The sequence below is a fragment of the Cornus florida genome, unplaced genomic scaffold (assembly GCF_030987335.1).
Source record: "Cornus florida cultivar Cherokee Brave unplaced genomic scaffold, ASM3098733v1 CherokeeBrave_3.0.0_Hap2_Chr04, whole genome shotgun sequence".
NCBI classification, from domain to species: domain Eukaryota; kingdom Viridiplantae; phylum Streptophyta; class Magnoliopsida; order Cornales; family Cornaceae; genus Cornus; species Cornus florida.
This window is the reverse complement of record NW_026775574.1, coordinates 10,390,360-10,400,151: the sequence shown is the minus strand read 5'-3', so window position 1 is coordinate 10,400,151 and position 9,792 is coordinate 10,390,360.

The following is a 9,792-nucleotide window of genomic DNA, read 5'->3' as shown; positions in this document are numbered from 1 at the left end:
CACATTCCAAATCAAGTTGTAGATATTAGAAGAAAACTAAAATTTAAATCTAATTAAAAAGAAGCAAAAATCTAAAATATTTAGTCAAAAAAAGACAAAAAAAAAAAAAAAACCATCTCTATTCTCGTTCTCACTGAACTTGCCCCCTCTTTCGGCCATATCATTTCAGATTGTTCAAAAAATCAAAACCCATATCTTCAGTTTCCATCGCCCGCTACTCCAGTTCGGGCTCGCCCTTAGCAAGCTTCAGCCGCTGTCTCTCAATTCTCAAGTTTGCCCCCCTCTCTCTCTACAACAGCTAACTTGTATGTATAGGTTTTGCTTTAATTTTTTTTTTTCCCTGTAATTCTATTTTATGATGAAGGTCTGTAATTCTATTGTATATATATATATGTGTGTGTGTGTGTGTGTGTGTGTGTATAGATCTGAAACCCTCTCTCTCTCTCTCTCTCTGAAATAGCTACTGCTATTTCTTGTGCTACAATTGGCATCAATTTTGGCAAAGTTAAAATTTGGCAGACATTATAGCTTTGCATTGGAGAGCTCCTTTTCAAGTCCACTTGCTAGATTTTAGAAATAGCATGCAATATAGCATTGCATTGGAGATGCTATAATAAACTCTAATTTAGATGGTGTAAGCTCTTTTTTTCTTTTCAAAATGAAAAATCATCGAGTACCGGTAGCCAGTGAGAATATATAGTGATGTGTATTTTTGTAAACTTTCCGGAAAAGAAAAGCTTTTTACGCTTCAATTTTGTTTTGTGCAATTATTTATTTATTTAATTTTTCTACATGAAAAAAAACTAAGAACTTGAACTATCAACATTCTACTTTATTTATTTTTAAAAAATTAAACTTCTAACACACGCTTTACTCTTATAAGAACTTGAACTCTTAAGCTTCTACTTTATAGAGTTCTATAAGAAGATGTACCACTAAATCATGCATGGTCCTATTCATTAGTTGCCCACCCTGAAATTTTTTAAGTAGGGGCAACTAATGAATATTAATATTACCCCCACTAAAATTACTAGAAGAATTTCACTATTGCTTCAATGCGTATAAACAACAATCACACTTCACACGTCTCACTCCATGATTTGAATGACATGTTGTTGTTAAAGGCCGCCCTCATGAAATTTTCTAATTACGTCATTGCACTAGATTACAATCTTGGGTGACTAATAATTTTTTTAGTTAGAAAACTCTTAAACCTAAATAAATTAAAAGATTAAAATTGGAATCGTTCATTAATCTTAGCGCTTAGATCTTGACCCTGCATATATAATTAAGAAAATGTCTTGTAATACGCGTTATGTAATTTTCACAATATTGATGGCAAGTAACGAATACTAGCGGCAAAAATAAAAAAGTAAAAAAATACTAATCAACGAAAATTCATTGAATGACGAGGAAGTTCAAAGGTAATTATTTTTACTTCTTCGGTTGGAGTTCTAGGAAATTTTAGTTGAAAATAACATATAGGAAATATTAGAACTAGCTAAGTAAGATGTGGCCAAGTTTGGTCCGTATACATTGGTCTACTAAGAGCAGCCGCAGCGGGCTAGCTAAAGGCCCATTTCCACGAGCAAGTGGCCTTTTGGCCGGGCAACGGGCTCGCTTAAATTCTTGGGGCCCACTTTGCCTTACGGGCCAGCTCGTGGAATACCACTGTTTGGCTTTTTTTTTTTTCAAGGGCGTGCTAGAGTCTTTCGACCCAAGGGGTTGGATAGCCAAACTATCCTTGATGCTGACCGAATTTGTAATCGGCGCTTTTTTGAATCAGGCGAATGCTAGAAGGCAAGGATGACCCCTTCCTTCAGATTCTTCAATGCCTCAATTAAGAGGACTTTTGACAAAATAAAATAAAATAAGGGCTGAAATTGGATGAAGGGAGCAACACTAACTGTACAAATGTTCATCAATCACAAATAAACTTATAAAATAACAACGGAGGGAACACTTAAGTACTAGCGTCCATCTTATTTTATAAGTGAAATTCTTACACAAGTGATACAAGTACAAGAATTGTATTCTAACAGAACTACCCCTAAGTAAAAGAAGTATAATACAATGAAAAGACTTAAGTAAATTGCAGAGAATGAAAAATCCTAAGCTAAAGAAGTGTAATACAATGAAAAGACTTAAGTAAAATGCAGAGAATGAAAAATGCGTTGCGTGGTCGAGGACCTTTTGCGCAAGGCTTTCTTCTTCTATTTATAGTTGAGGCTCCAAGCAATTACTAAAAGAAGTTTTCTTATCAAATACAAATATTATATTTGAATTAAAAAAACTTCTTTATCCAAATACACTTCATTTTGTCTTAAGCTTATCTACATACACTCATTTTCCCGCTTATCCAAATGAACGTATTTTTTGGAATCGAACTAACGTAGCTGCAATTCGTAACTTTAAACTCCAATTTTTAAATAAGAGTCCTACTAGTAACACTATATATATATTTTCCTCCAATTAAATAACACCATGTGTCTGAATAAAAAAAATTAAATTTATAGTGCAAACAATGCCCCCCAACTCTTTGAAATAAGGGCAGACCGAAATTTTAAAGAGTTGAACTGATGGATCACAATTTTAATCAGTCACTCTTATTCGGCCATTCGCATAGCTAACTAGTCCATACATCTTCTGACAATTCTTCGATTGCTTTTCCGATCAGCACCTTGATAAGCGCCGAATGTTGCATATTAAAGCGCCCTTTCTTGCATTAGTTAAGTCTGTTAATGGAGTAAAATGTACAGTTTTAATTTATTTTTGCACTTTTGTCTTATTTCAGGTCGGTCTCCCTGAATTTGATCAAAGAAGCAGTTTTGGCATCAATTTTATTGAAATACGTGCGCTGTGCCGGGGAGTTATCTTTTGGACCTGAATTCTCCTGATCCCGTTTTATGAAGTCATGACTGAGTGTTCGTCGTGGGAGTGCATCCACGGTCCGGCTTGAAGAAGGCTTGCAAGAAGCCTTGATAATGTTGCAAAGGCAAGCTCCCGCGGGGCCCGCCACGCCACTGCGGGCGCCCGCCAAATGCCTCACCTCTCTGTCTAGTTTCACGGTGCCTTGCAGAAGCCCCCGCAGTAGCTCCCGCACACCACCGCGGGCTTCCGCCATCGCGCCGCGGGCGCCCGCCAAACATGCCAGTACCATCCTCGCGAGCCGCAGCTTCCGCGAGCGCCCGCCGGCACCTCGCGGGCACCCGCCGGCCCTCTGTAGGTAGTTCACCTGCCCCTGTTTTTCAGCATTTTTGTTCCCTTATCTTCCTTTTATGTGGTTGAGATTAAGCCAATGGGGGGAGCTCAGGATTTTGGAGTATGGGGTGTAGGTTTTGGAAGGATAGGAATGGGGTATGATCATACATATCTCATATCTCAAATTTGAAAAGCTAGAGGAGAGGTGGAGAGCTTTTTGGGTGTTTTTGGAGCTCAAGGTGCAACAATGGAGTATTCTTCTTCTTCTTTCTCTCCACTCCTTGCATTAATGGGTAACTAAACCTCCATCTAGGGAGGTGATGATGACTTCCCTTGTAATCATGTTTTAGATTAGTTTCTATTTTGGGGATAAATATGTATAATTTTTGGTCTTCTCATAATCTAGAGCATATTACTTTTTGTAATGAATTTCAATGTTCATAAATGATTGATGTAAGTTAATTATCTTATCTTTGATGATCCTTATATTAATCTTAATGCTTACATTTTCATGGTGCAATGGAAATAAGATTATGAGTGGTTTTCATGGCATGTTGATAGAGAAACTTGATAGTCCATTGCTTAGGTATTCCCTTTGATGGTTTATACTTGATTCCTAAATTCATATGCTTTATCATTTGATTAACGGCTTGATGGTCTTTTGCTTAAGATAGTAGGTTTGATGCTACACCCTAGTTTAGGTAGTTCAAATGTATGAACTTTTGATGGATCATTCTTGTTTTGATTTAATGAACTTCTTGATGATTATAGGGTAACCATGTGTTGCTATATAATTCTTGACCATTATATATATATTATCTATCTCCAATTTAGTCTTGATCTAGCATGTGTTTAGGGTTTAGTACGGATTCACTTCCCTAGTTCTTTTTAATTGTCTTTGCCTATTTATTTTGTAGCATTACCATTTTATGCACTTCTCAATCATAGTTTTAGTAACAAACCAACAAATTCTCTATAAACCTCCCTTGTCATTCTAAAAGATGATTTTAGACACTTAGGTTGCCATAAACTAGCAGTCCCAGTGGTTCGACTTACCCGACCAATAGCCCTATTTTACAATGATTTGTGCTATTGCAAAACGGGTTGATTTATAAATGTAATCGATCCGTCGATCAATTTTTGGCGCCGTTGCCGGGGACTGCAAACGGTTTTTGCAACCAAAGTTCTAGGGTTAATTTTGGATTGATTATTAATATTGTGATTTGTGAATATTTCTTGTGTGGTTCTGACCATCTTGGTGTTGTAAGTTGTTTGTGAGATTCTAGGGACTTGATGCTTGCCGAGGGAACGCTAGCAAATTTGTAAGTCTAGAAGACTCCAGGTAAGTCTCTCGACCTTTTAGTTTCAAAATTATTAATATCGTGCATGTGTTAAAATTAGAGATATTTAAACTGTGAAGCCCTTGTCGAGGCTACTTATTGTGAATTTACATTACAAAGCATCGGTCCTTATCGTGACCATTTAATTCCTATCTTGATAATTGAGGAGAAAGGGAACATCGTATATGGAGTTGATGATGATAAATTGTTATGATGATTGTGTTGTGAGTCGTTGATGTTTGGCCGTAGATCACTCTCCCTACCAACTCTTGAATCTCCAGTTAATATAAATTCTTTTGAAAGAACTCTTAGACGAACCCTTAGGGAATCTTCTAGCATAAGAGAGCTTGAAACTGAATTTAACACAATGGATGAAAATGTAGGAAATGTCGGAAACGAGGGAATTAATAATGATAGGGCCAAAATTCCAAATGTGGTTCCCATGACTCTTAAGGACCATTTCATCCCTACCACTTATGCTTCTCCCTCTTGCATAGTGATGCCAAACATTGATACAGCTCAATATGAAATCAAATCCAGTACCATTCAAATGCTTCCATCCTTTCATGGATTTGATAATGAAGATCCTTATAAGCATCTTGATGAATTCTTTGAAATTTGTTCGACCATCCGGTTGAGAGGTTTCCCTGAGAATGCACTCCATCTACATCTTTTCCCATTTTCTTTAAAAGATAGGGCAAAGTATTGGTTGAACTCACTCACTCCAAATTCCATCACTTCTTGGGCTCAATTACAGCAAGAATTCCTTAAGAAGTATTATCCGGTGAGTAAAACCAACCAAATGAGGCGTTCCATTCTTAGCTTTTCTCAAATGGATGGAGAACAACTCCACGAGACTTGGGAAAGGTTACAAGATCTTCTTAGAAAATGTCCGCATCATTTGATTCCAAAATGGCAATTAGTGCAAGCTTTCTATGCTGGTTTGACCGAACCCTATAGATTCATGGTTGACTCTTCTTGTGGTGGGATGTTCATATCCAAGAATGCGGATGAAGCTTGGACCCTACTAGAGAATTTAAGCGAAAATTCACTTCAACATAATTCTTGTAGGACTCCGACCTCAACCAATACAAAGAACACCAACCCTTGTCAACCAAAATCAATAAGGGAGGAATCATCTCAAGTGGATGCCATAGCTTATAAGTTCTATCAATTGATGGCACCACATCTCTCTCCTTCATTATCTCAAAATTCGGCAAGTTCGGTATACTCATCATGTACTAGTTCATTCCATCTTACGGAAGATTGCCCCACACCGGAGCAATTTTCCAATCCAAATCAAGAGCAAGCTAATGCCATGTTCTCAAGATCCGGGAATAATCCATATTCCAATACCTACAATCTGTGTTGGAGAGATCATCCAAATTTTTCGTAGAGGCAACAAGCCCTACAAAATTCCCAATTTTAACATCAAAGGCATCAAAATCAACCCTCTTCCAAATATCAAGGTAGACCATTTCAAGCCTCTTTAAGCTATCGACCTTCGTACAATCCAAATGTTTCCAATCAACCTCCGGTGTACTCAACTGATGAAATTGTGGCTGCAAATGATGGAGTCATTAAACAAGCAAATTATGGATTCCAACAAGCAACTCTTGACATCTTTGCAGCCTACTCTTCAAATGGTTCACTCTCATACTCAATCCATAGCTAAGCTCAAAAATTAAGTGGGCCAAATAGCTAACTCTATGAACCAATTGCTTCAAAAGGACAAGGGTAAGCTTCCCGCTCAACCATTTGAAAATCCTAGAGGTCCGCATGTGATTAATGAAACCCCTCCATCGAGTGGGCCGAGTCATGAGCGTGTTCAAGCAATCACCACCCTTAGGAGTGGTAGAGTGGTTGACAACAAGGTTGATGGAGACAAAAATGAAAAAGAACCTCCTTTGCAAAATCCAAATTCAAGCTCTTCCAATCAAATTCCAAGCTCTTCTCGTCCAAATACCATTCACGGAAATCCCACACATGTTAACCCAAATGTGGAAACTACTTATGAGCCAAAAACTCCGTTTCCTCAACGTTTTCAAGAGTTAACACATATTGAGAACAAGAATTGTAAAATTCAAGACATGTGGGAAGTTTTTAAGCAAGTGAAGATCAACTTACCCCTCTTGGATGCTATCAAGTAAATCCCTCCCTATGCAAAACTCAAAGACTTGTGCACTCAAAAACGCACTTCTAAAAATCATTTGCCAAAGAAAGTGAGGTTAACTGAAAATGTTAGTGCTATCATTCAGCACAGCACTCCTCCAAAGTATAAGGATCCGGGTGCCCCCACAATCTCTTGCGTCATTGGTGACAACAAAATCGAGAGGGCCTCCTTAACTTAGGAGCTAGTGTGAATATAATTCCATACTCAGTTTACTTACAGCTTGGTTTAGGAGATCTAAAGCCGACTTCCGTGGTTTTGCAACTTGCCGATAGATCGGTCAAGCATCCACGAGGCATTCTTGAGGATGTTATCATCAAAGTGGACAAATTCTACTTCCCGGTAGACTTTGTGGTTCTTGACACGGAACCGGTCCATGATCCAAAAAAGCACTTTCCCATGATCCTTGGTAGGCCATTCTTAGCTACAGCTAATGCATCAATTAATTGTTGAACTGGGGTGATGGACATTGCTTTTAGAAACATGCAAATCAAACTCCACATCTTTCATGCAACTCAACATCTTTCCAATGAGGATGATTGTTTCCTTGTTGATGTCATTGATAAAGTGGTCGAAGAATCTCTCCCCTTCATTCTAAGCAAGGACCCCCTTGAAACTTGCATGTCTCATTTCGACTTCTCAAACTTTGACATTGATCAATCCATCCAAGAAGTTAATTCTCTGCTTGATGTTGATGCTATCATGGACATTCCCTCTTAAAAAATTCCAAAAAAGCCGTTTCCTCAGCTCTCCACTACTCCTCCGGTTCCATCTCTGAAATCTCCACCACAACTTGAGCTTAAGCCGCTCCCAGCCCATCTCAAGTATGTTTTCCTTGGTTTAAATCAAACTCTCCCGGTCATCATTGCATCGGACCTTCTAAAGGACCAAGAAACCAACCTTTTAACAGTGCTACAAGAGCACAAAGAAGCTATTGGTTGGGTAGTGGCTGACTTGAAAGGAATTGACCCCTCCATTTGTATGCACCGCATTCATATGGAGGAGGACACAAAGCCCACTAGAGAGGTTCAGCGCCGGTTAAATCCTAACACGAAGGAAGTGGTAATGAAGGAAGTGATAAAATTGCTAGATGCGGGAATCATCTACCCCATCTCTGATAGCAAATGGGTGAGTCCCACTCAAGTTGTTCCTAAGAAATCCGGCCTCAGCGTCATTAAAAATTCTGCGTGAGAGCTCGTGCCACAACGCACCACCACTGGTTGGAGTGTGTGCATTGACTACCGGAAACTTAACTCCACCACTAGGAAAGATCATTTTTCACTCCCATTCATTGATCAAATCCTAGAGAGGTTAGCCGGCCAAAGCTTCTATTGTTTCCTTAATAGTTATTCTGGCTATAACCAAGTGGCAATTGATCCGCAAGATCAAGAGAATACCACATTCACATGCCCCTTCGGAACCTTTGCATATAGACGCATGCCTTTTGGGCTATGCAATGCTCCGGCCACGTTCCAAAGATGCATGATGTCCATATTTTTGGATATGGTTGAAAAATTCTTAGAGGTGTTCATGGACGATTTTTCTATCTTTGGATCCTCCTTTGACTCGTGTCTCCACAATCTATCCCTTGTGCTTCAAAGGTGCAAGGAAACAAATCTCATTCTAAGTTGGGAGAAAAGTCACTTCATGGTCCAAGAAGGCATTGTTCTAGGACATGTCATTTCTAAACGAGGAATTGAGGTGGACAAGGCAAAAGTTGAGTTAATCTCTAATCTTCCTCCTCCGAATTTAGTCCGTCAAATCCGTTCCTTTCTTGGCCATGCCGGATTTTATCGTCGCTTCATCAAGGACTTTAGCAAAATTTCTCGGCCCTTGTGTAATCTTCTTGCCAAGGATGTTCCGTTCAATTTTGATGAAGCCTGCAGGGAAGCTTTCATTAAACTTCGTACTCTTCTTTCATCCACCCCAATCATGAAACCGCCCAATTGGTCTCTCCCTTTTGAGATCATGTGTGATGCATCGGATTATGCATTAGGTGCGGTTTTGGGCCAGCATGTGGATAAGCTTCCGCATGCCATCTATTATGCGAGCAAGACTCTCTCTGATGCTCAGTTAAATTACACCACCACTGAAAAAGAATTGCTAGCTGTGGTGTATGCCTTGGATAAATTCCGCTCCTATCTTCTTGGTTCCAAGGTCATAGTCTTCTCGGATCATGCCGCTCTTCGGCACTTGTTAATGAAAAAAGAGACCAAACCTTGCCTAATTCGATGGATACTCTTACTTCAAGAGTTTGACATTGAAATTCGGGACAATAAAGGGACTGACAATGTTGTCCTCGATCATCTCTCGCGCTTACTCATTGAAAAATCCTCAGAATTTGCTGCCGTCCGTGATTCCTTTCCGGATGAGCAACTTTTCCAGATTTCCCATTCAAGTCTCCCTTGGTTTGTAGATATTGTCAACTACCTTGCGGTAGGCAAAATTCCCTCCAATTGGTCCAAACAGGAAAGAGACCGTTTCTTCTCCCAAGTTAAGCATTTCTTTTGGGAAGATCCGGAACTATTCAAGTATTGCCTGGACCAAATCATCCGGCAATGCATTCCCGAAACTGAGACCACTAACATTCTAAATTTTTGTCATACTCTTGCTTGTGGCGGCCATTTTAATGCCAAAAAGATAGCCAACAAAGTCCTTCAAAGTGGATTTTATTGGCCATCCTTGTTTCGGGATGTTTACAACTTCTGCAAATCTTGTGAGCATTGCCAAAAGCTCGGATCCATGTCTAGGAGAGACATGATGCCCCTCACTCCAATCCTAATTATCGAAATTTTTGATGTGTGGGGGATCGACTTCATGGAACCATTTCCATCTTCTTATGACTATGAGTATATCCTTGTAGCGGTGGATTATGTTTCCAAATGGGTTGAAGCCGAGGCTACCAGAATCGATGATCATAAAGTCGTGATCCAATTCATTCAATCCAACATTTTCAGTCGTTTTGGTACGCCCCGAGCAATCATCAGTGACGACGGATCTTATTTTCGAAACCGTTATCTTAAATCCGTCCTCTCCAAGTACTCTGTCCTCCAGTAGGTTGCCACACCTTACCATCCTCAA